Source organism: Anser cygnoides, chromosome 7, assembly GCF_040182565.1.
Source record: "Anser cygnoides isolate HZ-2024a breed goose chromosome 7, Taihu_goose_T2T_genome, whole genome shotgun sequence".
In the NCBI taxonomy this organism is placed as follows: Eukaryota; Metazoa; Chordata; class Aves; order Anseriformes; family Anatidae; genus Anser; species Anser cygnoides.
In genome coordinates this window covers 29,860,021-29,885,270 of record NC_089879.1, presented here as the reverse complement: position 1 = coordinate 29,885,270, position 25,250 = coordinate 29,860,021, and the positions used below count along the sequence as shown (strand labels likewise).

At 43.8% G+C, this 25,250-nt stretch overlaps 1 protein-coding gene across 2 annotated transcripts in view; it reads left to right on the top strand.

Annotated features, from left to right (window-relative positions):
• Positions 1–25,250, top strand: part of GRID1 (glutamate ionotropic receptor delta type subunit 1) — a 699,294-nt gene that overhangs the window by 659,128 nt on the left and 14,916 nt on the right. Inside the window, exons 19-20 of one of the 2 annotated variants that reach the window (XM_067000673.1) lie at positions 14,875–14,995; positions 23,405–23,489. The gene's annotated coding sequence lies outside the window, so the exon portion shown is untranslated. The remainder of the gene's footprint in view (positions 1–14,874; positions 14,996–23,404; positions 23,490–25,250) is intronic. The other variant, XM_067000674.1, reaches the window with a different exon arrangement.

Genomic DNA, 25,250 nt, shown 5'->3' with positions numbered 1-25,250 from the left:
GAGCTGTGCGTCTCCTCTGCCTCGGTGAGCTGAATCTGGAGGTGGACAGAGAAATCTGAAAACACCCACCAGCAAACTGCAGTGCTGTCAGGGGACAAAGAGAAGTCAAAGTGTGTTTTTTTTTTTTTTGGTTTGGGGTTATTGTTGGCTTTTTTTTTTTTCTCTACCCTGTCACAAAGTTATTGTAATTTGGCTGTGTAGTGAGCCAACTTTAACGAGGCTAGAGCGTGCTTGTTGGCAGTGTGCGCTCTGCCTTGTACAACCTCGGGAATGCATCAACTCTGAAGGCACCTACAAAAGTTAGCCAGCAGGACAGCAAGTGCCTCAATTTCTGCATTTCATCACATGCATAATTGCTGTGACATTGACCTACGTACTTGTGTGTAATGGCAGAGTTCTCCAAGCAGTGAACGTGGAAATTTCCGGGGCAGGGCCCAACAAAATATGTGTTCTTCTTGCAAAAGAGCCACAAGCTCCTCTCCTTTCATTAAATATCCCAGCACTTAAATGGCTCCTGCAGTCTGCAAATATGTTTTGAATCTCATCCCTCTCTGGCTTAAAGGTGTGATTTCAGCTAAAAGACATGAATGATCTTAGAGACAGGGAGAGTTTGGGACATTTTCTTCGGCTTGTGTTCATGTGGAGGAAAGCAGAGACCACCAAAGCCCTATTTTTAGGTGCTGTCATTTTTGAAATCAAGTCCCTGTGGTGAATGTAGCCTCCTGTTGACTTTAAACCATCAACTGTGAAGCTGCTACTGCTTCTTTCACCTGTATCTGGCAAGTCCTCACACAACTCGCTTGATGCCAGTCATTCACTGGTGGGAACTGTGATAATCTTGTCTGTGGCTGCATTTTTAAGGTTTAGGTTAAAAATCTTTCTAGCAGACCTCATCTTTTTGAGACAAGCAACATAGCTTAAAATATTCATTTACTGAAGGGACAGAGTATTTTTAAAACAAAATACCATGCTGCTGTCTAAAATCTTGTAACTCCCCCTATTTAGATGTGGAAAAAAAAAAAAATTCTCTAGCACAGAGAACTGAAATGAAAAATAATCTGACCCAAAGTGTATGGGATTCAAACAGTTTTCTGTCAATTTGGGAAGTCTTTTATTCTTTATTATGGCTCAATCTGTGTTGAGAAGCCAGAAATTTTGTACTATTTGGAATTTTTTTATTCAGTGTTTTTAGCTGGATTTTGAGATGACTTGGTTCCTTTGCATTTGGTGGGGTGGCACCCAGGCAGTGAAATCTGGAGCCCCCTCTGAGAGGGGACGATGGAGAAATGGATATTAAAACAGGCTGGTTGGAAGAACCAAAGCTTAAAAGGCAGGATCAAGAATATTTGTCCCTAAGGATTTTAGAGCAGTGTATATGGGAACTGGGGGGATGTTGCCCACAGCACCTACTGTGGGTCAGGGTGCCTGGTGTGAGGCAAGGTGAAACAGTGAGGGAGGATGTGTCCCTCGGGGCTGTGGTGCATGAATGGGACATTGTGGCAGGGTGTCTGCTGGTGGGCCTGGGCAGTGGGTGAAAATGGGCTTCAGCAGGTGTTTGCCCCAGCTGCTGGGAGCTTCCCTTCAGCTGCCCAGGTGATGGGGACGGGGCTAGGGCTTCTGAGGGGCACGAAGCCACCTGCTGCTGGTCAGCTACTGCTTTCTTGTTTCTCCTGCCCCTGTGCGACCTGCTGTGATCGTTTTAGCATCTGCAATAACAATAATCTGGTGAAAGTGTACTGCTGTAGAAAGCCTATTATCTGAACAGTGAGAATGAGAGCCAGTAATTCCCACATGCTTCTTAATGGCACCAGTCTGCTATGAAGAATGGTTTTGTTTCTGTGGAGCCAGCTCTTCTTAGCCTCAGTGTATATCTCTATTATAAGACACAGAGAAAATGAAGTGTGTGCTCGTCCCCTCCGTGTGTGGCAGGCATGAGTGCCAGTCTCTGCATCCCAGGGCTGTCCGGGACAGCAGCCGGCTTTCAGGGCCCCGACCATTTGGGCTGGTGGCAATTAGCCATGTGCTGAGACATCTCTGCTCCCTCCAGCACCTGCCCTTCCTCTGCAAGAAACCCAAGCGATGGCCCTCCTACGGAGGTGTGCCGAGGAGATGTGCTGTACCGAACTGTGCACCCTGAGAGCACGCTGCAACCTTCATTACAACAATTACTGAGGAACATTTGGCTGGAAATGCTGGCGCTGTCTTGCTATGAATCAATCAGTCGTTAACCTTAGCAGTATCGACGTGTTCTCACTATGCATCTCAAGCAGATTAATAAACAAAAGAAGAGTTAAGAGCCCGTTCTGCAGGCTGAGAGATGTATTCCTGCATTATTGGGTCTGGATAAATAGTGACATTTCATTGTGTTGTGAGAGCTTTATGAAGGAACTGCGATGTGGGAGAGGGAAGAGACAATGGTGCTGAGATGTGCTGATAAAGAACGAAGCTGGGTAAAGCAATAGGAGTAATGCACGTGTGCGTGCACATCTGAAAAGCATCTGGCAGAGAGCTAACACTGGCTAGGTAGAAAACCTTTCGATTTCTTCTGTCGTGTCATTTGTGATCCCTAACTTCTTGAATCATTCTGGGAACAATTCACATCAGTCTGCTGAAGAGAAAGGAGGAGAAGAAAAAGAACAAAGTTTGTGTGAAAGGACATCTTTTTGATGTGTCTTTTTAAGTGACCACAGTTGAGAACATTTGCTTATGTCTTGCCAAACATAGTCCTGTGTATCGTGAGCTACCTGCGTACTTTAAGACACTTTTTTCTTTAGAAATCCAAAAAAGCAGGAAAAGTGTCTCATTCAGAAGTCTGTCTCGTGGCAGTGTATAAAATGAGTGAGGTCCCCTGTTCCATTTCCCCCTCCCAGTTTTTGTTTATAAATCCTGTTGGCCAGCGGCACCCAACCACTGGCTGCTGGCCAACGTGATGCCCACAGGGCTCTTAGACATTTGCTGGAACAATATTCCTGTCAGCAGTCCAGCCCGAGGAAATACAACACTACCTACGGAGCTGTAGGTGCCCAAGGTTTCTGCTTGCAACAAGCCAGGGCTTGGGGACCTCCCCTTCAGGCCACAGCAGCCTGGCTGGCGCGGTAAGGGAGACACTGCCATCCCTGGGAGATGGGACAATGTTGGCCACCGCAGCTCGGTGCCACTTGCCAGCCGCCTCTCACAGCAACGCTGGCACCTCGGCAGGCAGCGGAGTCCTGCGATGGCAGCCAGAAATTTGGGATGACTGAGAGCAACCTGCTTTTCATTACCTGGCTCCTCCTGGGTAAATAAGGGAGCAGATGTGACAAGCACAGCAAACCACACCGAGCTCCTGCGTCCTGGGCTCAGCTGCTGTGACAGCAGCCAAGCTTCCCGACTTCAGTCAGCAGAGAGTGGGCACCAGGTCTGTAGCTGTCTAAAGCAGGCAGCCTGGAAAATAATGTCCTTTTTACAAAACACGAAGCACTTCATTGACCATCCTGCATAAATGTTAGGACCTGTGGGCACCTGAATTTGAAAGTCCCAAACCTGGATAAGCCTTTATGAATGAACTGAGTATCTGCAAAAGAGGTGCCCAGATGGCATTTGGAAAAAACTGCCCATTTCGGTGCCCACGCACCAAGTGTCCTGGAGCTTGACAAGTCACCAGAGGCCTCGGCAGCTTCATTTTTCTTAATTTCTGACATATGCATAACTTCAGCTATGACACGATTAATTTAAGCCATTAGCGAGAGCTGGATCTGGGCCTTTATAGAGCCAAAGGGACTATATATTGTGTTTTAGGAATGAAACAAATTCTGCTTCTATTGAGCAGGGGTTACAAGGGACTAATCTGCCTTTGGATGTGGTTCTTCAATCAGCTTTAGGTAGTTCTGCTGCTGGGTAACGTATTTGCCACTCTGAGTGCAGGTGGGTCTTGGGGGTACTCAGAAGCCCTTGCAGCAGTCATCAGTTTGCACAAACCATCTGATAAATTTCAGATAAAAAGTTATTTCCAGGCAGACTGATCTGAAGCTTATTGCTTTATGCTTTTTTTTTTTTTCCTTTATCCACATCTTTAAAGTGTGTTCATTCGGGTCCCAAGCAAGACCTTATTAATGACCTCCTGTTAGCTTCTCTTTCATGAATACGAATATCTTCATGCAAGGTTTTGAACGTTCATCTTTGTAAAAACCTGACCTTTAAAATCAGCACCAGTGTCTAGCAGCTTTATACAATCTTCATTTATACTAAATAATTTCAGTCCATTTTAAAATTTTCTCAATATTTTTTATCCTAAATATATATGTATATAAATAATTTCTGAAGTGTCCTAAGTTTTAGACCTATCCAGTTCTATTTTACTGTCTCTGATTTTATATATACACTAGATATATTTATAGAATAAGTAGTTCTTACAACTGAATATTTAAATCAGAATAAGGAATTTATGAGGTTTTCTACGTTAGAGTGTTCATTATAAAACCACAATGTTTTTTATCACTCTAGCATCTTGCATTATTCTTTTATGCAACTATACAGATTGGTTTGGAAAAAAAAAAAAGCCCTCTGTGGCTATCTCAATTTTTAATCAATCCATACCGATTAGTTGTGTTTGGTCAGATGTGTAATATAACATTGTTCTTCTGCTGTGACTAGATGAATGCACAGCTAATAATGATATGAATCATTACATTTGCAAAGCAAAATCCATTTTCTACAAATTCACTTCTCATGAGTGTTTTTTATAAAGATGAATTGCTGAAAGGCAATATTTTTGAATATATTGGTCATTTTTAAGTGTCTCCCTTGAGCAGCTTTAGAAATTACTTGCACCTGATTTGAAGCATGGCAAAGCAGCCAGGACTCAGAATAGGGCTCCCATGGGTGTTACTGGTCTGAGTTGCTGAAGTGGAAGGTGATGAAGTTGGAGGAGGGAACCAGCCTGGCCTGCCCCAGCCCCCCCACTCGTACAGAGCATCCCAAAGTCCTCTTTAACCTAGCTTTTTCTGTAGTTATTTGATTTAAAAATTACTGATCTGGACTCAAGTAGCATTATCTCTGTGCCCGTGGTTGGTGTCGATTTAGTGTCCATTTACCCCTAGGTTATTCCAGTCTAGTCAAGCCATACAAAGTATGAGAATCGAAGAATCGGAGGCAGTGCTGGGAAGGAGCAGCAGGGCAGTGGGTGCAGAGACCACAGCACCCACACTGGAGGTGCTGGGGTCCCTGGGCTTGCCCTGGTCCTTTCCGTGGGCTGTGCAGCTGTGTGGGCAGCTCACCGGCCGCCCCTCGGTGTGAAGTGTGGCGGTGGGGGCAGCATATTTTTGCAGCAAATGTTTGTGCTTCTGTAACCAGAGACTCAGGTTAATGTGTGGTTTCCTGCCAACTTTCTCATGGAGGAACACCAGGAGTGAATATTCCCATTGCATCAGTGTTTTCTGTCCGACCTTCCTTCCATTTAGAGTCCCGTTGTCATAAGCTCTTGAGATGCGTTTTCCCCCATAAATTTACCTTGGTAAATAGCCAAGCTCACAGCCTCAGCACGTTAATCTTGAACAAGCTTGCACATGGGTGAGAAGATACAGGAGTCAGTGGTGGGTGGTCTCAAACTCACCACAGTTCATGAGGCTCAGGCCTCTTTTGGATGCTGTCCCTGGTTCCTTGCGTAACGCTGGGCACGTCACTCAGCAGAAGCTGGCAGCTTGTCAGAGCCACCGGGAGATGAGTGGTGCTGGAGCTCCTCAGGAGAGGGTTTGTTGCAGGGCTGACCCCTGAGCTTGGCACTTCATCTCCCACGGAGATGTCCCAGCCCCAGCTCTGCTGGAGGGGAAAAGGATCTGAGCTGAAAAGGAGGGAAGACCGCAGACCTGCAGAGTCTTCAGTGGAGTTTGAAAAGACTATCAGAGCAAAAGCAGGGGCAGCTGCCCTTTCTCCCTCTAGTGTCTGCTCATCTCTGTTGGCTTTAAATGCAGGCTGGTACCTTTCTGAACCTTTACTTTTTATCTGAAAATGGGGATTATTGCTTTCTGTCTCACAGCCCGTCCTGTCTGTCTGTCTAGGCTCTCAGTGGCACACAACAGGAGGAGTTAATAGATCGAGCATCTGCTGCAGCTGGGACCCAATATCTCAGGGTGTCATTAGACACTGTAGTTACACACAAGATGGCAAAAATGAAGTACCAAAATGAGAGAGACATAAAAATACAATGGTAATAGCACTGTGTTGATAAAGATGAGTGTCTCATGGCACTCCTTGAAAGCAGAGAGGAATTCTCTCTTGTACGTTATTTGCAGTGATGTTAGCATCTTGATGCTGCCTTTAAAAGAGAGAGAGGGAGAGAAAAATTCCCAGAGAATGAGATTTTCCTGTGCCTGAAGGAAAAGAACGGAAAGGTGTTTGTCTATGAGTGCACACAGAGATGAGATCGTCACCTCATGGCACATCCAGAACAACTGCAGGAAGCAGAGTGTTTGATTTAACACTACAGGAGCAGGATACGGCACTTGAAGATCTCATAGGCAGTTAGATGCCTTAGCCCCCTATGGATTTAACTCCAAGCACTTGCAGATTTAAAGAAAAAAAAAATGTTGTCTCTGATGAGGGAGTAAGAATGCATAGCATGAGCTCTCCTCCCAGCCCAACAAATGCTCTGCAGAAAGCAGCCAGCCCGCAGAGCAGGAGAACCTCTCTGGGTGGACAGAGTCCCGAGGACAGGTCTGCATGGAGGAGTTCAAGGTGCTGATTAGGATGTATTTGTTCTGCCTCTCTTGGAGAACAGCAAGTGGAAAATACAATTTAAAAAACTCAGCCCCCAGCTCCTGAAGAACTAGAGGAAGTGAATTAAATTACTGTAGGAAGAGAATAATAGCTGGTAGAAGTGTGAAGTGTTGATCTTATGTATTTTTTGCACATTGTTGAGATCCTTAAAGGCTGTCAGCATTTTTAATTAAATATGACAGCTTGACAAAAGGAGCAGCTAGGTGTGAAACGCATATACTGCTGGAGGGAGGCTTTTTGCACCACAGTGACCTGGAATCGGGATGTCGCTGACTGTGACCTTCGCTGTGCAGGGCAGGGCAGCCAGGGCTGCAGGCAGGGTTGGCAGCTGTGCGGTCCCCAAAACTGGCACACCACGTTCATTACTGCAGGAGCAGGGCACTGTGTGAGCACTGTTGGTGCCACCTGCTGCTGCTATTGCCACGCACCAAGTGCCAGCCCTTCCCCCTGACATGGAAGCTCGGTTTCTTGTTGGTGCATTGGACCTACTTTGAAAAATGCTGAGAAACCACATTTTCCTAAGCTTCTTTTTGTTGGGGAAACAACAAAAATGTAGTTGTAAAATTCTGGCATTTAATCTTATTGTTATCAGAGACCAGCCGTGACTGTAACCTATAACTATGCTCTTTCTACCATTACATGGCTTTTTCATTATGTGCTACCTCTAATGTAAGACTTGCCTAGCTGAAGTAACACTTGCTGCGCTTCGGGCATCTGTTATTAATTAATTTTCTATACACTGTAAGAAACCCAGTCACACTAAGTTTATTTAGCATAGTGTGTGTATTTAATGTCTTCTGATTATGCTTTCTTTGCTCTTCCAATTGCAGGATTTTCCTGCTATCAGGACACAGTAGCCTCTGCTGCCCTGATGCAGCAGTATCTGTCTGTACCTCTGTCATCAGTAGCTGACTCATAGATGACTTGAAATCCAATCAAAAATGGAGCTGAAAATGCTTAAAAATTTTCAGTGCCATTTCAGATTTTGGAAGGACTTGAGTATTTCAATATTTTCAAGATGAGGGCCAAGTCTGTCGTGTGTTTGACTCTTGAGAAACTACAGAAACCACAGCCAGGCAGAGTTTCAAGTGAGACATGTTGTAGAAATGTGTTCTTCCATCTAATTCATGAAGTAAAACTACCTTTCAGTTCAGAAAAATGATCTGGATTTCTCGAGTAGTAGGGTTGTACACTCGTGCGTAGCACAACCTTTTCACTGCTGTGAAAATTATTCAGGTAGAAAGATATAGTCAGAGGGGACTGCATGTCCTGGAAAGAAATGAGTGGGAAACCCTGTGCAGGAAAACTTTTAGTTGTACTCAGCTGAATGTAATTGAGCTATACTTCAGTGGTGCAGAAATAGAATCTCCTGTGCCCCCAAGTAGGTGAAAAGTTCAACTAATCCCTCACAACCACGTAAATTATCATTCAATATTATCCCTGTGGATTTCTAGCACTCATTCTGCCATAATTTGTCCTTCGTATCCATAAGCATAAATAGTCATCAATGCACAAAGGTGCACATTTGAAACAAACATTCTTTGAAAAGAGTGAATTAAACATTATGTATCAATAACATACGATTCAGTGTTGCTTATGCATTGTTTATTTCCCTACGTCAACATATAAACAGCGTGGTTAATGACAAAATCAAATGCTACCATTCTGTTCTTACATTAGTTATCATGCCTGGAGCAGCATAGGATTTGCTGCTATAAAAAAAAATAATAAAAAAGGAAATAAATGATGTGCAACAGTGGAAAGTACAGCTCTGCTCTTGCTGCTGTGGCTGTGAGCTGCACGGGGATGGGAAATGCAGTGAGAGCGCTGTCAGGGGCATTGAAGGTGGGCAGTGTTGGACAGGAAGACCCCTTCATCTCAGAGGGGCTGGGAGATATCGAAACAGAGAAATATCGATGCCTCTGCCTGGTGGTTGCAGATCTGGCCCATGTGGCCCTGTAGCCGCTTCAGAAACTTGTACAGGAGGTGAATACCACTGTACAGCCCAGCATGGGTAAAATCAAAACAAAATGTGTGTTCAGCAGAATGATCAATAAATGTGTTCCAACAGGGGCTTGACAGCTTAGCTGGTCATTTTCTGCCTACCTGCTGTTGAGGGAATTTTTTGGAGGGGAAAAAATAAAAAATAAAATCTCTCTTCTAAAACCATAAGTCAATTCAGAGGAAAACTCTGACACACGCCCAAACAGCACGCTGCTTTTTAACCATATCTGCTTCCAGTTTCAGGTTATGAATTTATAAGGTTCCGTTTGTTCATTAGCATTTTTGTTACTCGTTTTGATAGACAAAATGATAGTCTTATCACACCCTCTGCATACAAAGGGCTGAGCATGTGAGTCTGCAGTTTCTATACACCTAGTCAGCTGCTAAATTATTGAACTTCATCTGATCTAATTCTGCCAGAAGAACTGGGTTATGCTAGGTTCCTTTCCTTAAGCACTGGCGCATTGGTGGGACTAAGATTGACACAACTTTCCACTTTAAAGGTTGTTTCGATTTATTCCTGCTGTTAAAACAATGTTGAGCCTTTTAGAAAAATAGTGTGGTTTTGAACAGTTTCGAAAAGTAGTTTATTTGCCAAAACAAGAGTATGGAATATTACAACGATATTATGAATTAGAACAACAATGTTGGAGAATAAACTCTAATCACTTTATCAGAAATCAGAACAACTTCTGAAAAGGTTAGTATGCACAAATAAATATCTGACATTGTTTCCATATTTAATAGATTCATAGATCTACAGAGTGGTTTGGGTTGGAAGGACCTTAAAGCCCATCCAGTTCCAGCCCCCTGCCATGGGCAGGGACACCTCCCACTAGTCCAGGTTGCCCAAAGCCCCATCCAGCCTGGCCTTCAACACCTCCAGGGCTGGGGCATCCACAGCTTCTCTGGGCAGCCTGTGCCAGTGCCTTACCACCATCTGAGTAAAAAATTTCTTCCTTACATCTAATCTAAATCTTCTCTCTTTTAGTTTAAAAGCATTATTCATTGTCCTATCACTGCACTCCCTGACAAAGAGTCCCTCTCCTGCTTTCTTGTAGGCTCCCTTTAAGTACTGGAAGGAGGTGACAGATAAAGGTAAATGGTGCAAAGTAATCCAGTATGATGTTTAGGAAAGGAGAGAAGGCGCGTTTATTCAGAAATCTTTAAAAGCTGCACTGACTTCTTTTGGTTGGTTTGTTTGTCTGAGTGTAGGTTCAGAGCCTGAACACAACAGATAAAGCACATGGGAGAACTGCATCATCTGTCATGGTCTTCACTCAAGAAATTTTCACACTAACCCATTCTTTCTCACCTCTAAAATCTCTTCCATAGAGGTTTTCATTTAACTGGAAAGACTACAAAATCTATTTCTAGATGAACCCTAGAAGGAAAGGTTAGCCTGGCAAGAAAGCTGATTGCTTTTCCAGTTCAGAGCTGCTTTTGGAAACAATGCCTGAGCCAGAATTTGCATCACTTCCAAACTGTTAGGTGCTACCTGAGGTGGTCATTTTAAACCTATTTTAATTAAACTATTTTCTGTCATCAAAAAAGCTTTTCTTTTGGGGGGGACTCAAGTTTCAAAGAGTGAGAATGTGGGACTTCAAGGAAACTTTGATGAGGAAAATATTGAAATAGCTTGGGGGGAAGCCCCTTTTGTTTCAGTGAGCCCAGACTGGCTTGCACTATCCTCATTGATCTAATTATTTCTTCCTGAGCCACGATTTACCTTCCCAAACTACCCCATCTTCCTTTGCTCTGAAGTTAAATCATTAAATAAAGATCATAAAGAATAGAGGTAATTCCCCGGATTCCCTCATTAACAGTGTCCTCTGGCTTCCCCAGCTCGTGCGTGCAATGAGAAGGATCAAGACAGCACTTCCAGCTCCCTCTTTCCCCAAGCCCTTGGGAGGAAGCCCATGTCTGGCATCTCCATAGGTCCCTGTCCCGACCTCCCCCCTGTAGCTCCGCAGGAGGGACGGGGATGCCCGCAGAGGACGTGGCACGTAGCTAGCAGCGGCGAGAGGCCTGGTTGCGGTACCCTGCGTGGTGCGTCCTCAGCAAACAGCGCGGCAACTTCTGCCCTGTTGCTGCTGCTCTGGGCCCTGGGAGCCAGCCAGGAAAACATCATCTTGAAGTGATTTGCAAACCCTGGTAGAGCGCTGCTTAGAGAAAAACTGCTGGCTCTAATCCTGATCTTGCATGCAAGTTTCAGTACCTAGCCTGGTAGGAGCAAGATGCTTTCAGGAGGCTGAGGGGAGTCAGCCTAATTTTCAGGGCCAAGGAGGGAAAAATAACTGATCTGTATGCCCTTGATGGGTGAACCTGACCCTGCATGTTTTGAATTTGAGTTCTTTCTTGGCTCAGCTAGCAGTGATATTCTTTTAAAATCTCAGTTAGAGATCACAGAGAAGCTCCCAGGGGAAAGACGTGTCTCGGAGCCTACCTCCGCCTTTGGCTCCTGAACAAGGAGGGGTGTGTCTGGGCAGCAGCGAACACCCTCCTGATCTCAGCCCCGAGCCCCCTTCTTTAGGAGGTTCTGGCTGGAGACAGCTCTGGTTTGTCCCTCAGGTGATGAACTTGTGTAAGATCTGAAACCAGCCCAGGGAGTGCTACAGAAGAGCTCAGAGGCACGATCACCTCCCTTTCTTCCCATCCTATGATCTTTGTGAACTGAGGAATTTGGGTGGTTCTGTACCTTTACAGCTCAAACTTACCCTAAAGCCATGTAATTCAAACTGGACTAGGGGAAAAATATCTAAAATATCAAGCTGTGTAGGGAAAGGATTATTTTGTTTTTGCTGGTAGAAACATTTTTTGAACTTAGCTTCTGATGATTGATTTTTAGCATTTATTTTTTTATGGTAGCTAATTAACAGATGTTTGGCAGCAGAGCTGCCTCTGTGCACGTTTCCCTGAATGGAGCCTTTCCAACTCCTCAAGTAAGCCTGGACAGTTTCACAAAAATCCTCTGTAGGGAAAAAAGCCTCATCAGCTGCACAAAGGTTAATTACCAGGGAGGCTGATCCCGTCCCACCGCTGCTCCAGCGATGCTTCTGCTCACAAGCACCACAGGCCCACACCATCTCTCTGTGCCCACATCCTTTACCCGTAAGCCCACCCCGGCACCGATCCCATAAAGGCCTTCCCACAGCAGCCCAGCTGGGCGTTATGCTGCCAACTGAGGCTTGCTGCAGCATCCTCTCTGTGCATGGAGGAAAGGTGCAGGATTTATCTGTGTTGTTTCTCTGTCCTGTTGTTCTTCCCACGTACAGCAGAATAATTACATCCTAGAGAGAAAAAAAAAAAAACACAAAAGCAGAGCTTTTGTCCTTATCTCTTCCCACTTCCCTGCTTGTTCTCTTTTTATTCAGTGATGTTTGAAATGGTTTTCCCTTAAACATTTCAAATATGTCTCCATCTCCTTCCCTGATTTTTAATAATTTTTTGTAGAAAACATTATTTTAAAAAGAGATCCCACAAGATGATACTTTTTTTTCACCTCAGGAAGACCTCCAGATTTGGAAGACAGGTCCCTTTTGAAGACAGGGAAGGGTAAACCATCCAGCGTTTGAAATTTCTGTTCAGATCTGCTTTTGGTGCCCGCAGTGCTCTCCCAAGAGTTTGGGCAACATTTACCCCTGAGGTAGCAATTAATGATGGAAATTTTAAGTGGAATTACATTTTTTTCCTGGGGGAAGTCTGACTGCCTTCTTTGATGAATTCCCCATATTATTGGACAAGTAATTTCCCAAAACCTGTTATTCTGGATTGTTATTACTTTGGTTGTAAGTCTTTTTGCTAAATTCACCACAGTATTAATCATTCAACGTTCATCAGGATTTCCACCCCCCCCACCCCAAAAAAAAAAACCCTATCCTTCTCTCACTATGTAGCATCTAGTCATCTCAGCATGTGATTTGATTTTACTGATTCCTGTGCAAAGCAGCATGCAAGCTCCTGTCCAAAAATGTACCTTTCTAGCCGATGGTCTGAAAACACTTCTGATATCTCATTCACTTCATAAGACAGGAAAATAGAGTCAATTATCCACCCAGAAGAAACCTTGGATTGCATTGAGGCTCATGGCAGTCTGTGGGAAAACTGGCAGTGGAAGAAAAAGAAAAAGACCTCCTCCCATCCCACTGATGGTAAAATCTTGCCAAGGACTTGGTGAGGTAGCACTGAACACGTGCACATGCTCTGGTCTAACATTTCCCCTTATCTCTTAATTTATGCCTTCATTAAGCTTAGTCTAAAATGCTGATTCCATCAGAGGACAGAGCTTTGATGAAGAGCACTGCAGTTCTGAGTTTCATTTTGTTTCTTTTTATTGCTGCACTTCTTTATATTGTATGTGCACTAAAGAGAAATGTCGTCTCCTATTTGGCTCAGAGCAGAGGCAGAACTTTAGTGCCATACTTAGGCTCGCTTTAGCTTGAGCGGGTTACTAAAAACTAATCAGCGTGTATATCTGACTGCTGCTCCCAACAAGAAGCAAGGCTTTCAGGAGCTTCGGAGTTGTTTGGTGAAAGCTGAGAGGTTTGCTTTGGTTCTGTGAACATCTCTATTTTCTGAAAGAGAGCTCTCAGACAAGCGTGTCTTTCTTTACATGAATTCTGACCTGTCTAATATCAGCAGCTAGAGATACAACTACTGGTCAGCTTGTGATACGATCTGCATCCATCACACGTAGCCCTCTGCTTTCTGGAGAAAAGGAGGCTGGGTGAGACAGTGATCACCCGGGGTGTTAGATGCTTGTCCAGAAGGAACCTTTTAAAATTCATCAGCTGCTGTTTGGGATATCATAGAGCCTTCTGCACTACTGAAAAACAATGCCACATGTTCCCACTTAAAAACTTTTTAAAAATCAAATGCCAGAAAATTAAAAAAATCTGGGATTAAAAAAGGAAACCTGGGGTGAAGTATCTGTTACACCTTTAATTGCATCCTCTGCTAGGATCTTTTCCTATAACGGAGGGCATATGATAATGAGCATAAAAGTGAAAAGTCAGTGTATTTGTGTTAAAGAGGGATATAAGTTTTCTTTATGCTCAGTAGGAAAGTCCTTTCTTGAAGCATTTATTGCAGAGTTGTAAAAAAATAATTCATAAAGGAAAGCAATTTTACCAGGAAAATTATGTCTTAAAAGCTGTTTTCCAATTTACAGTGCTTTGTTTGTCTTTTGTCACAACAAAAACGTTCAGCATGTTTCAGGGGTCCATACATTTTTATCCCTTCTTCTACTCAGGAAATGTCATTAATCTGCAGAAAAGATGGAAATGTTGACAGTGCTGCTCTTAGCAGGAATCGCATGTTTCTAAAAGGAAAAATTTTTGGTATCTCGTCACAGACACAAGCTGATATCTGAACCCCTGCGAACAACCTGAGGCAGGTTTTTACAGTCACCAATGCCAAAATTCACTTGGGAAAACAACAACAACAAAAAACTTTCTCAATTTCTGACCACTAATTACAATTAAAACCAGACTTCTCCGTTTTCCCAAACAGATGGGAAAAAATCAAGATGTTAAGTAGCATCATTTTCACCATGGGGCTCTTTCAAAGGCTCTAAGCTTCTGTATGACAGCAAGATTTTTGGTTGAGTTTTTCTCCTTGTGTTTAGTCTCCGTAGCTCTAAAGGCACAAGACAGAGGAGCTGCGCACAGCTCTCTTCAGCACGCCCCGCTTGTTTTCTCTTCTGCTCAGTTAGCAAACTTTACTCAAAGTAGGTTAATGTTTCTAATGCACAGCAGGCTCCAAAACCAAAGCTTGATTTTTATTTTAATGTTTTAACCTGTCAGCACTCACCCATTCAACAACCTCTTCTATCTATTTACCTAACATGGGATATTTTAAAATGAGATTCTCTAAGACGCAGGCACTATTTTTAGAAAAATAGAGGGGTTACTTTAAAGATAATCAGGCAATTAGCTTTTCTGCAATGACAATTGTGGTTTGTCTTTTCCTAACTAAGCCTTTACTTGTGAGAATTTTCATGGGGAATCATCCAAGAAGAACGGGAGGCAGTGGGACTTGCGTCAGAAGGCAGATGTATTTTTGGGTACCCCGCATTTAACGTTCTCCCCCACCATTACACTTGCATCAACTTTTCAGGCTCTGAAGACTTTGGACCTGGGCTCTGGTTGAAGACTGTGCCGTGACGGGGATGCAGGCAACCATGGGGCTGCTGGTGGCGCAGAGGAAGTGGATACAGTGTGGAGGCAGCAGTCAATGTGTAAATATACATTTTCCTTCTTCCTTTTGAAGTCAGAGACTTTCAGGATGTTTCGCTCTCCCTGTGTAGCAGTGACCCATCACCAGCACACTCCCTGGCTCCGTGGGGTGCCAGCATCCACCAGCAGGAAGCTGGGAACTGCTCCCAGCCCCTGGTGAGGTGCTGGTGGTTGGCTGCTCCCCTCCGTCTGCAGCTTAGGGAGTGCTGCAGCTAAAACAGCACAGTATCAGAAGAGCTAATGGCTGTAAGGTTACATAGTGGAGTTCATGTCCAACAACATTTTTACAGCAAGCTCTGCGTGATTGTTGGGCTGGAAGAAAATGATAAATCTGTGTTTGTGTTTGCATGTCCTTTCGGCCGCTCATCAAACCCACATACGTCCTGGGGAAGTGTCAGTGGTGCTCAGGACTCTTTAGAAAACCTGAGTGGAAGCTAATAAGTGCCTTTTGGAAGGACAGGTCTGTGTCTCAGGTTTATCTTTAAGAGGTGGGCTCATTTGTCAAAACAGGGAGGCAATACCTAGTGAAAAGTGCTCACTGCAGTGTGTCAGGAGCTGGAGAGTGGAAACTATTAATGCAAGTATGTGGCCTGGAGGAACAAATATATTGGATGATCTCCTAATGGACGATTTTAAATCTGAAAAAAAAAAAAAGTAAAAAAAAAGTATATATACTGAGTATATATTGCTTATATTGCTCCATCTGAGTTATTTGCCTGACTTTGATGAGAATTCTTCTTTCTGTGTCACTGTAGTGAAAAATCACAGGGAACTTCTTAATCTGGGGTAGGGAGAGACTTTATGCTTCAAGTTTTAATATCTCTGCACTTATGAAATATGTTATAACTTGGGTGCTTCTCATGAGAAGCCCTAGAAAGCAGCAGAAGTGGTTTCAGAGGCAGGAGGAGAGTTAGAATCACCAGTGTTAAAAAAGCAGTCTGTGTAAACTGTTTTACAGCTGAAGAGTTATGCAAAGCCATATCTTACCTTGGCCTCCTGCCCCAAACTGCATGTCTGTAAAGCATTCCAATCCTGCCTTGACACATTTTATAGCACATTTCAACTTTGAGGGAAATAAAGCAGTTGTTAAACTACTTCTGCAAGTCCTGTGGTCAGTCCCAGCAGCCTGCGGACCAGCTGACCTACGAGACTATCTCAGATGTGTGTAGGACAAGAAGTCTTCTTGGCTTATGTGCTGGCTGCTGTTTGCACTCTCACTGAGGAGCCCTTGCAGTTCACACTTAGCGAGATGCACGACTGCTTGGTAAATGTGTGTTCCCCACTTGCTGCTCGCTGCAACTCCCCGAGCTGCACCGGGGGAGCTCAGGCTGGGCAGGAGGGGGCGTTGCTTTCCCGTGAGGGTGGCCAAAGGCTGGAGCAGGCTGCCCAGCAAGGGGGTTGGTGCCTCACGCCTGCCAGTGCTCAAGGGGCATTTGGACACTGCCCTCAGTAACTTCCAGTGAGCCCCGGAGTGGTCAGGCATTTGGACTCAGTGACCTTTTTATTTCCCTTCCCACTGAACTGTTGTGTTGTATTGTCTAATCACAAGTAGCAGTTGTTTAATCTTAGCTTAGAGGAGGTGCTTGCAAAAGATGATACCATCAGCTTCTGGAAAGTAAAAACCTGTTCTAAACAAAAATCCATGGGAGCAATGATGAAGAACAGATTGTCTACACGCTGTGTAGTTTGTGGCACCTAAATTTTTAGTGCCTAAATCTGAATTCCTTCAGTGGTTGGATACATTTGTAGTTTCGTGCACACCAGAGCCTTAGGGGCAAATCCTACCAGTGCAGATCCTGAAGCTCTGGCAGGAGCCAGGCAGCAAAATGCCCTGGGTGCGATCACCTGCATCCTGTCCCCGCGCACCCTGAGGCATCCTCCCTGTCCTGCCCACCCTCCTCGAGGGCCTGCAGGTGGGAACCTCCTGCACTCCCACCTCTGATCCCAGGTGGATCCCTCCTTGCATGGGGAGGAGGGAAATTTGGAAGCAAACGGGCAGAGAATGTCAAAAGCAAACTGTTTTTTATCTATGAAGGGCTTGATCCTCTTTGCACTGACATGTTCCTTGCAGTGCAAAAGAGGAACTGATGTGTGAATTAGAGCAATTTATGCTCATGTAAAGAACTTTATGATTCTGTAATTAGATGGGCATCTCCACTGAAAGTGCGTGTCAGCAGCCGAAATAGATTAGAAAACTGACATGTTTTGTTTATATTGCTCTCAATTCCTCTCTCTCTCTTTTAGATCCAGAGTACAGTTCAGACGAATGTCTCTCTAGATTTTGTCTCCATAAGAGGCTCTTACTACAACAGCATGCTATTAAGAGGGGCTTTGTGTTATTATTTTGAGGGTGTTTGTGTGCACTGAGATAATGCCACTCTATAAATGGAATGCATTTTGCTTTGTTTTTAAAATAGTTTTCTGCTTTTAATGAAATAGTTTTTAAATAGTTTCTTGCGTTAAAAAGAGCAAAATACAGCTGCTACTGGTATCTGATTAATGCTTGCTATTTCATGATAACTGTAATTAAATTCAGCTAATTCTCCACTGCAATATTTATGGAAAACAAGGACCAGGAGCTTTAGTTTAACATTTATGCTGGAGAGTATAAGGGCATAGGAAATAACTATAAAAACCTGCAGGGCACAGGCACGGGGTGACTTGTAGGGATCTTGGAGCTTCCCCTTTGTATCACACTGGGTGATGTGGAACCAGCACATGCATGCCCTCCCTTATCATGTCTCCTTTCTGCCTTGATTTCTTCTGCTGCAAGGGATGTGTCAGCAGAGAAAAGTTGTTTGGGGGCTGTGGTATGGAAAAGATTGCATCAAGCTCTGCCTTAGCATGCACTGCTGCTGAGGTATCCCTCCGACTGGGCAGCCGTCAAGGGGATTTACTGCCACCTTTGTCTGCCTTCAGTTTACGATTTAAGAGAAGAGAGAAAACATCGTTCCCCTAGAGGTTCCTCTTTGGTGACAGCTTCTGAAATATCTGAGCTCTGACAAGCGGATGCGGCAGCAGTTCGTGGATGTGTTAGTGGTTTAAGCAGTGCCACAGCTCTCCGCTCATCACACGTACATTAAGCAATGACAAGAGCGTCTCCAAAACTGTTTTTTCCCTATGTGGCTGTGCCTGTCCAAACTGATCATAGGAATCCCTGCATCCAGCTTTCCACATTGGTAGCTAAACCACCCTGTTTTATTGCTTCGTAGGCATCCATTCTGATAAAACCAAGTTTTTGCTTTGTATGTTCTGAAATTGTGGCGTGGTCTGACTAAAATGTTATCCAGAGTGTGTCCACCATGATGCAGAAGAATATGTCATTCTGGTTGCACACCAGGTGAAGGTCTGATCATGCAGCAGGAGAGGTGCTAGGGCACACGGTGCTTGAGTGTTTCCATAAGTCGTGACAGGGGACGTGTCCTCCAAACAGGCAGTTGGAGGCACCTGTATAGCAGCTGGCTTCCAGCCACCAATTATTTCTTAGCATGGTTCAGGGGTTGAAGCGTAACTCCAGCCTTGGGACATCTTAGGTAAATTTCAGCCATACAGTATGTACCTGGGTACCAGTTACCCTGGTGTAATGTGGAGATTAAAGTAAATCTTAAAAATGTTTCACGGGGCTATTTCCTGATCCAGACAAAAACATCCTTCCTAGAGGAGAAAGAAAAAAAAAAAGAAAAAAAAAAGCTAAATATTTTTGATAAGCCTGACAGTTTTAGAATAGAACATTTCAATTTTCAGTTTCAGTACTAGATGCTTTTTTTTTTTCTATGCCCTACTTTCTTAGGCTTTTCTCGTAAAGTTATTGTGTGTGGCTAAGAGAGTAGAGCTTGCTTGTCTTCCTCGAGTTTATTTAGAGCTTTTCCTTGACTAATGCCTTTTGTCACAAGTGACAGTGAAAGACCTGTTTGGTAATGGAGATCAATGGAGATGAAGGTGACATTTCAGAGCAGTGTTTTAAAACTATTGCATTAGTATTTATCTGACCACGGCGCCTAGGAGCACTGGATCATAGTCTAAGAGCATGGTGACCCTGTAACTTCTGTCCCTGCAGTCTTCCTCTTAAAATGCACATTTCCCCTCTCCGTCACTCTTCTCCCACCCAGTACTTTTCCTATTCACCTTTTTTCTTGCCTATACCAGAAGGCTCTTTGTCAGTCTGTGGCCTTACAAATTTCTTCTCAAAAGACCTCTCACACTGTCGGGGGGGCTAAGAGCCCGTTGGCTGAAGGGGGGCTTTGTCAAGAACCGATCGGTGCCTTGCTTCCCCTGGGTCACTGTGCTTGGCTTTCGCAGGGACAGAGCCTTTGCAGTGGGGAGCACCGAGGGCATGAAGGGCGTTGCTTCCTTCTATTCCGCACCGAGAAAAGCGTAGTGCCGGCACTGAGCAAATCAAGGAAGTGTGATTTCATGCTCCAGCTGGTTCCAAAAATTGGAGTACACTGAAGATACTTGTGAAAAGTGCTAAAGTGATAGACAGCTAAGAACTTAAGGCCTCTTTTTGCTTGGAGAAAGATGTACAGCAGAAGCTAATTGTCATCCTCCATTATATATTGGAGCAGTCAGTTCTGAGTATATAGTACAGTTCATTTCCCAAACACATTTAGGATTTAATCTGTATCTTCCTTACCGAGGAAGCCAGGAAGGGTGGCAGCTTTCAACTCTGCAGTGATCTGAGACCACCATATACTCAAATAAGTTTCAAAACAGCTGTCAAATTAAAGCACTACCAATGTTGACTGGATTTGAGTAAATATTTACTGCCGTGCGTAGAATTACTCCTCTCTCTACACATAAGCTCTACCATCTGTGTCCAGAAGCACTGGCTTTCGGGGGCTGTTGACTTGACATCCTCTGCACTTAATTCCAGAATAAGAAGGTCAATTCAGATAGCGAATAATATAATTACATATAAAACATGATCTCAGTAACTTCTGTACACAAACAAAATGAAAACATATTAATAACCTACCACATATTCTCCCCAGTTGTCTTGCACGATGTCATGGCAATACATTTAGCACAGACCAAGCGAAAGAAAGACAGATTGCTTTCCCAGAATTTGCTCAGCTAATGGAGAAAAATCCACCCTGATCTAAGCTAGCTCCAGCAGTTTCTCAGAAATAATGTCTCAAGCTCTCATGCCTTTAATAAAGTAAAACGTAATGCATTTCAATGGAAAACAAATTCTCCATTTTGGCATTTGTTGCAGCTGATAACTACAGTGCTGGTTTCAAGCGGAGCTAATTACATTTCTTCTAAACACTGTTGATTTCTTGATTGCTAATGTGGTATTTGAGAGTCAGTGATTCTTAAATGTCAGCTTAAGAATCCATCTTTACCAGTCTGAATCCCCTAAATGCAGGCCTTGTTTTACCAATATTCCCAGTAAAGAATTACTCTCCACTACTGCTTGTCTTGCAAGTAAGACAAATAACAATTTCCAAAGGCTGGATTTTTTTTCTGTACCACATTTAATTGGTGGGAGCATGGAGACATGGAAATATTTTCATTAATGTTTCATTATTAATCAGCGAAAGAGAGATGCAGCTCTTGAGGGAACCACTCAATGGTAAATTCCCTAAACAATTTACTGTAGCTTCCTTCAAAGAAGCAGTTCTTTGAAAAGATAGACAGCCCTATTAGTGCAAATGTTGCAACAGCACGATGACAATGAGCTTCCCTTTTAATGTGCTTTTTATGAAAGGGAAAAAAATCCCAGTACCTGGATAACTCCAAAGTGCTTGGTAAACAAAGCAAATATTATTTTTTTCTGGTCTGTTTTGCAAATTTTTCAAAGGCTTTATGGGTGCAGTTTTCATACAATTTTTGGTTGAAGAGTCCCATATGTTCTACCTTTCTATTTTTATTGTTTCCACTTATTCTTCTTTGTACTTATTATAATACTTTATCTGTTACTTGTTTTCAATTGTTGTGATATTGCGATGTAATAGTAATTAAGGCTGTGTTTAGATTTCAGCAGAGACATCTTTGGATGTCCTGCATTGAGCTTCTACCGCCATGCATCCCCTTCGGAGGAGGAGAGCCTCACTGTGACTACGTTCAGTGGTTCTTATTCCTGAGCTGGCTGTAAGCATTCAAATGATCAGCACACAAGGCCTCTTGAGCAGCTGTAGCAAGGACTGGGAGGTGCAGAACATCTGAACCTCATTTATGTGTGAAAAGGGGAGAGAGGGAATTATTTTGAAATGGGTCCTTTATGGCTAGCATGAAAAAAGATGTGAAAAGAAACCTGGATAAGTAAGCTGTTCTCCAGTCCTTGCTATTAATCTGCTTATAGGGAAGTCTGTAAGTGTTGGTCTTAGGACCAGTGCTCATAATATCTGGTAGCTCTTGCCAGCAGAACTCTTGGGTTTTTCATTATTATTTTTTCCCGGAAAATACCTTGATCACATATGGAAATATTTTCCCACTGTGAGGAAAGAGCCTCTGTGCTGCTACCAGCAGTTATGCAGAGGCCTAGCTAACACAGCCTCCTCTTTCACTGCTTTGGTTGCAATTGGCACCTCTAGGCAGTGACAGACTAATGGGATGTGACGAATGGATCTGTCATACAGCAGTAAACCATGCAGGTGTTGCTCCTTGCAGCCCTCAAGTGTGCCAGATCACCCTGCACTGCCCTTGGGTTAACCAGCTAGCTGTGCAGCTCCACGGGTTTGGGATGCAGTCTGCTGGGGCCTGGCAGCCTGAGCTCTGCCCTTTTGCAGGAGGGCGTGCTGTGAGCTGGGGGTCTCCTGGTACTGCCAGTGAAAGTAACAACCACGGCAGCGCTCCAGCATCTGGCAAATATTACTGGGTGCTGAAGGCAGAAGAATCTACTCTTCAGGCTCACTCTATCTCCGTGCAGCTTCCTAAAACTTTTTGCTTGCCTCCTGGTTGAGCTAATTGTCTCAAGCACTGTTGTCCTCCTGGACTGCCTGGTGCTGAAGCTCCTCTTCCTGCGTTTCTCCGGTTGGGTGCTGTGTGACTGAATTTTGTTCTCCTTAAAAGATGTTCAAATGCTTGTAAGCTTTTTGGTCTTCCTGGGAGCATTCGTTCATAACAAGATACCATAGAATCATAAAATATCCTGAGCTGGAAGGGACCCATAAGGATCATCGAGTCCAACTCCTGGCACCACACAGGTCTACCCAAAAATTCAGACCATGTGACTACGTGCACAGTCCAAACGCTTCTTAAACTCCAACGGGCTGGCTTGGTGCCATGACTACTTCCCTGGGGAGCCTGTTCCAGTGTGCGTCAACCCTCTCAGTGCAGAACCTCTTCCTGATGTCCAGCCTGAACCTCCCCGTCACAGCTTGACACCATTCCCACGGGTCCTATCACTGGTGACTAAAGAGAATAGGTCGGCGCCTGCCCCTCCACTGCCCCTTGTGAGGAAGCTGTAGACTGCGATGAGGTCCCCCCTCAGCCTCCTCTTCTCCAGGCTGAACAGGCCCAGTGACCTCAGCCACTCCTCATATGTCTTACCCTCTAGGCCCTTCACCATCTTCGTCGCCCTCCTCTGGACACTCTCCAACAGTTTCATGTCCTTTTTGTACTGTGGTGCCCAGAACTGCACACAGTACCTGAGGTGAGGCCGCACCAGCGCAGAGCAGAGGGACAATCACCTCCCTCGACTGACTAGCGATGCCGTGCCTGATGCACCCCAGGCTACGGTTGGCCCTCCTGGCTGCCAGGGCACACTGCTGGCTCACATTCAACTTGCTGTCAACCACAACCCCCAGATCCCTCTCTGCGGGGCTGCTCTCCAGCGTCTCGTATTTATAGCCAGGGTTGCCCCGTCCCAGGTGCAGGACCCGGCACTTGCTCTTGTTAAACTTCATGTGGTTGGTGATTGCCCAGCTCTCTGATCTGTCCAGATCTCTCTGCAAGGCCTTGAGGGTGGAAAGGCCTTGAGTGTGGCTTTGAGGGTGGAAAGGCCTTGAGGGTTTGAGGGTGGAAAGGCCTTGAGGGTGGAAAGGCCTTACAGAGAGATCTGGACAGATCGGAGAGCTGGGCAATCACACGAAGTTTAACAAGAGCAAGTGCCAGGTCCTGCACCTGGGACGGGGTAACCCTGGCTATATGTACAGACTGGGCGATGAGACGCTGGAGAGCAGCCCCATAGGGAGGGATCTGGGATAGATAGAAGATATGGTATGGGAAAAGTATCCCGTTTTCCTATTGCTGATCGATCAAATAATATTTACGCATGAAATTCCAACATCTGTAGACTTGTGAACCTTTTTAGCCCTAAGGATGAAAATACTTGGGAGTGGAAAAAATGAGGAATGCAATTAAATGGAAAATATAGCAAATTACATTCTCATACATTGTGGAAGAACGTTTTTCATTCAATTAAAAGAAAATAACACGCCTTTTTGCCTACTTTTTTCTCTCTACAGGATTTGTTTTCTCAGCAATGCAAATCACATCAGAGATATCCATAAGACTATTTACTGCTTTCAGCTCAAATTGGAAGGGCAGCAGGTAAGAACTTGTATATTTATCTTCTTTTTAACTCTCATGAGAGAGTCACAGACCTGGGACCTATCATGACTGACATAGTCATAAGATAATTATATGGAACCCCCTTTTATTGAAACATCTTTGTTAAAATGTGCATGCTAAACAGAATTTTGATAGGCTATGACTCTAACTCCCTAAGCTTCAATTTGGTAGCAGAGAAACTTCAAGCGTTTTCAGCATTATTTTATGAACACTTTAAACAGATCCCGTTATAGGGTAGGAGTTTTTGGAGATAGATGTTATTTTGCTTTGACCTCAAAGCAAATGTTTGGTGATATGCTTATTGTGATTTAAAGCATATGTATGGTTTCAAGCTATAATGTCGGTGAGTTCTCTAGTTTCAGCCTTCCTGTCCAGCCCGCTCTATGCCTTTCTGCCAGGTCACCAGATTTTTCCTTTCGGTCTAGTGCCTCTACTATATTTTATTATTTTCTACTGGCTGGAGTAGGATCAAACCTCTGCGTTGTTAGTTTGATGCCTTTCCTGACATAAACTCCCCTGGCTTACCTTTCTATTCATCTCCACACAGGAAGAGGAGATTCTCTTCCTCCTGGGCACTTCCTTCACTCAGTGCCAGGAAAACCCCATAGATCAAATGCTGCGAATGCTTCGCTCGCAACACAAGACATTTAAATCTTAACAGTGCCCAGAGCTTCTTGACATGTGTGAACTGAGCGTTTGTCACATGTGTTAGTTTGACAGCAAAGAGATGCTCTCTTCCCATGTGGAAGCCTAGACACAAGACTCTATTTCTATTCCTCTACAAAATCATGAAGCATTTCACGTTTCTTGATTACAGTGGTTATTTAAAAACAAACAAACAAACAAAAAGTGATTGTGAGGAATAATATTTTTTCTTTAACCTTAAATTTATCAGATTTTTTTCCTTAATTTAGTATATAAGAGGAAAATTTCATCTTGAACTCAAGGAGTTCAGTCATACTATGAGCCCTGAATATACAATAATATGATAGAAAATATCAAACATCCCTAAATTTAGATATTGCTACTGTTTTTCTTGTAATACTGCACCCTAGGAATCCTCCACATGGCATAGATCTAGAGCTGCAGTTGATCATATGTTTATTAATGTTTATGCAGCAACATAAATATGTATTTTTTTATGCTACAAGTCAATAAGCACAACCTTCTCTCTGTTGTAAATCTGTCAAAAGTCCTCTGGAGACCTAGACTCATAAGGCTCCTAGTCTAAGGTGCTTGTAGTATGAGCTTCTTCATAAAAATAATTTGAGTGACTCACTCTCCTGAGGTCTGTGGAATTATTGGTATGTATGGAGGAGAATATTAGAATGGTTTCATACATTGGTAATTGATGTAGGTGTCTGTATGAAGCACTTTTATCTATTAACTTTCCTTTCTTCTTTGCCTTTTCTTATTCTTTCTTTCTTTCCTCCCCTAAAGGAATACGTAAAGCTTCCCAAGGCTATAAATCTAGTCTTTTTTCCTTCTCTTTCTTTGAAACAAATGCATGATGAAATGCTGCCTCTGCTGGTGTTTGGCAACCAGAGTTAACCCTCCCATGAGGGCATCCTCCTAGCCAAGATCCAAATTGATCTTTTGCATGCGTAAAATCTCAAACATCCCATAATATCTATTCATTTTTTGCGTATTAGATGTAAACAGCAACAGATGGAGATTGTAATAGCTACATCAAAATAGGGGAAAAGGTATAAAACATTTACACATGGCAAGAAGAGTCAA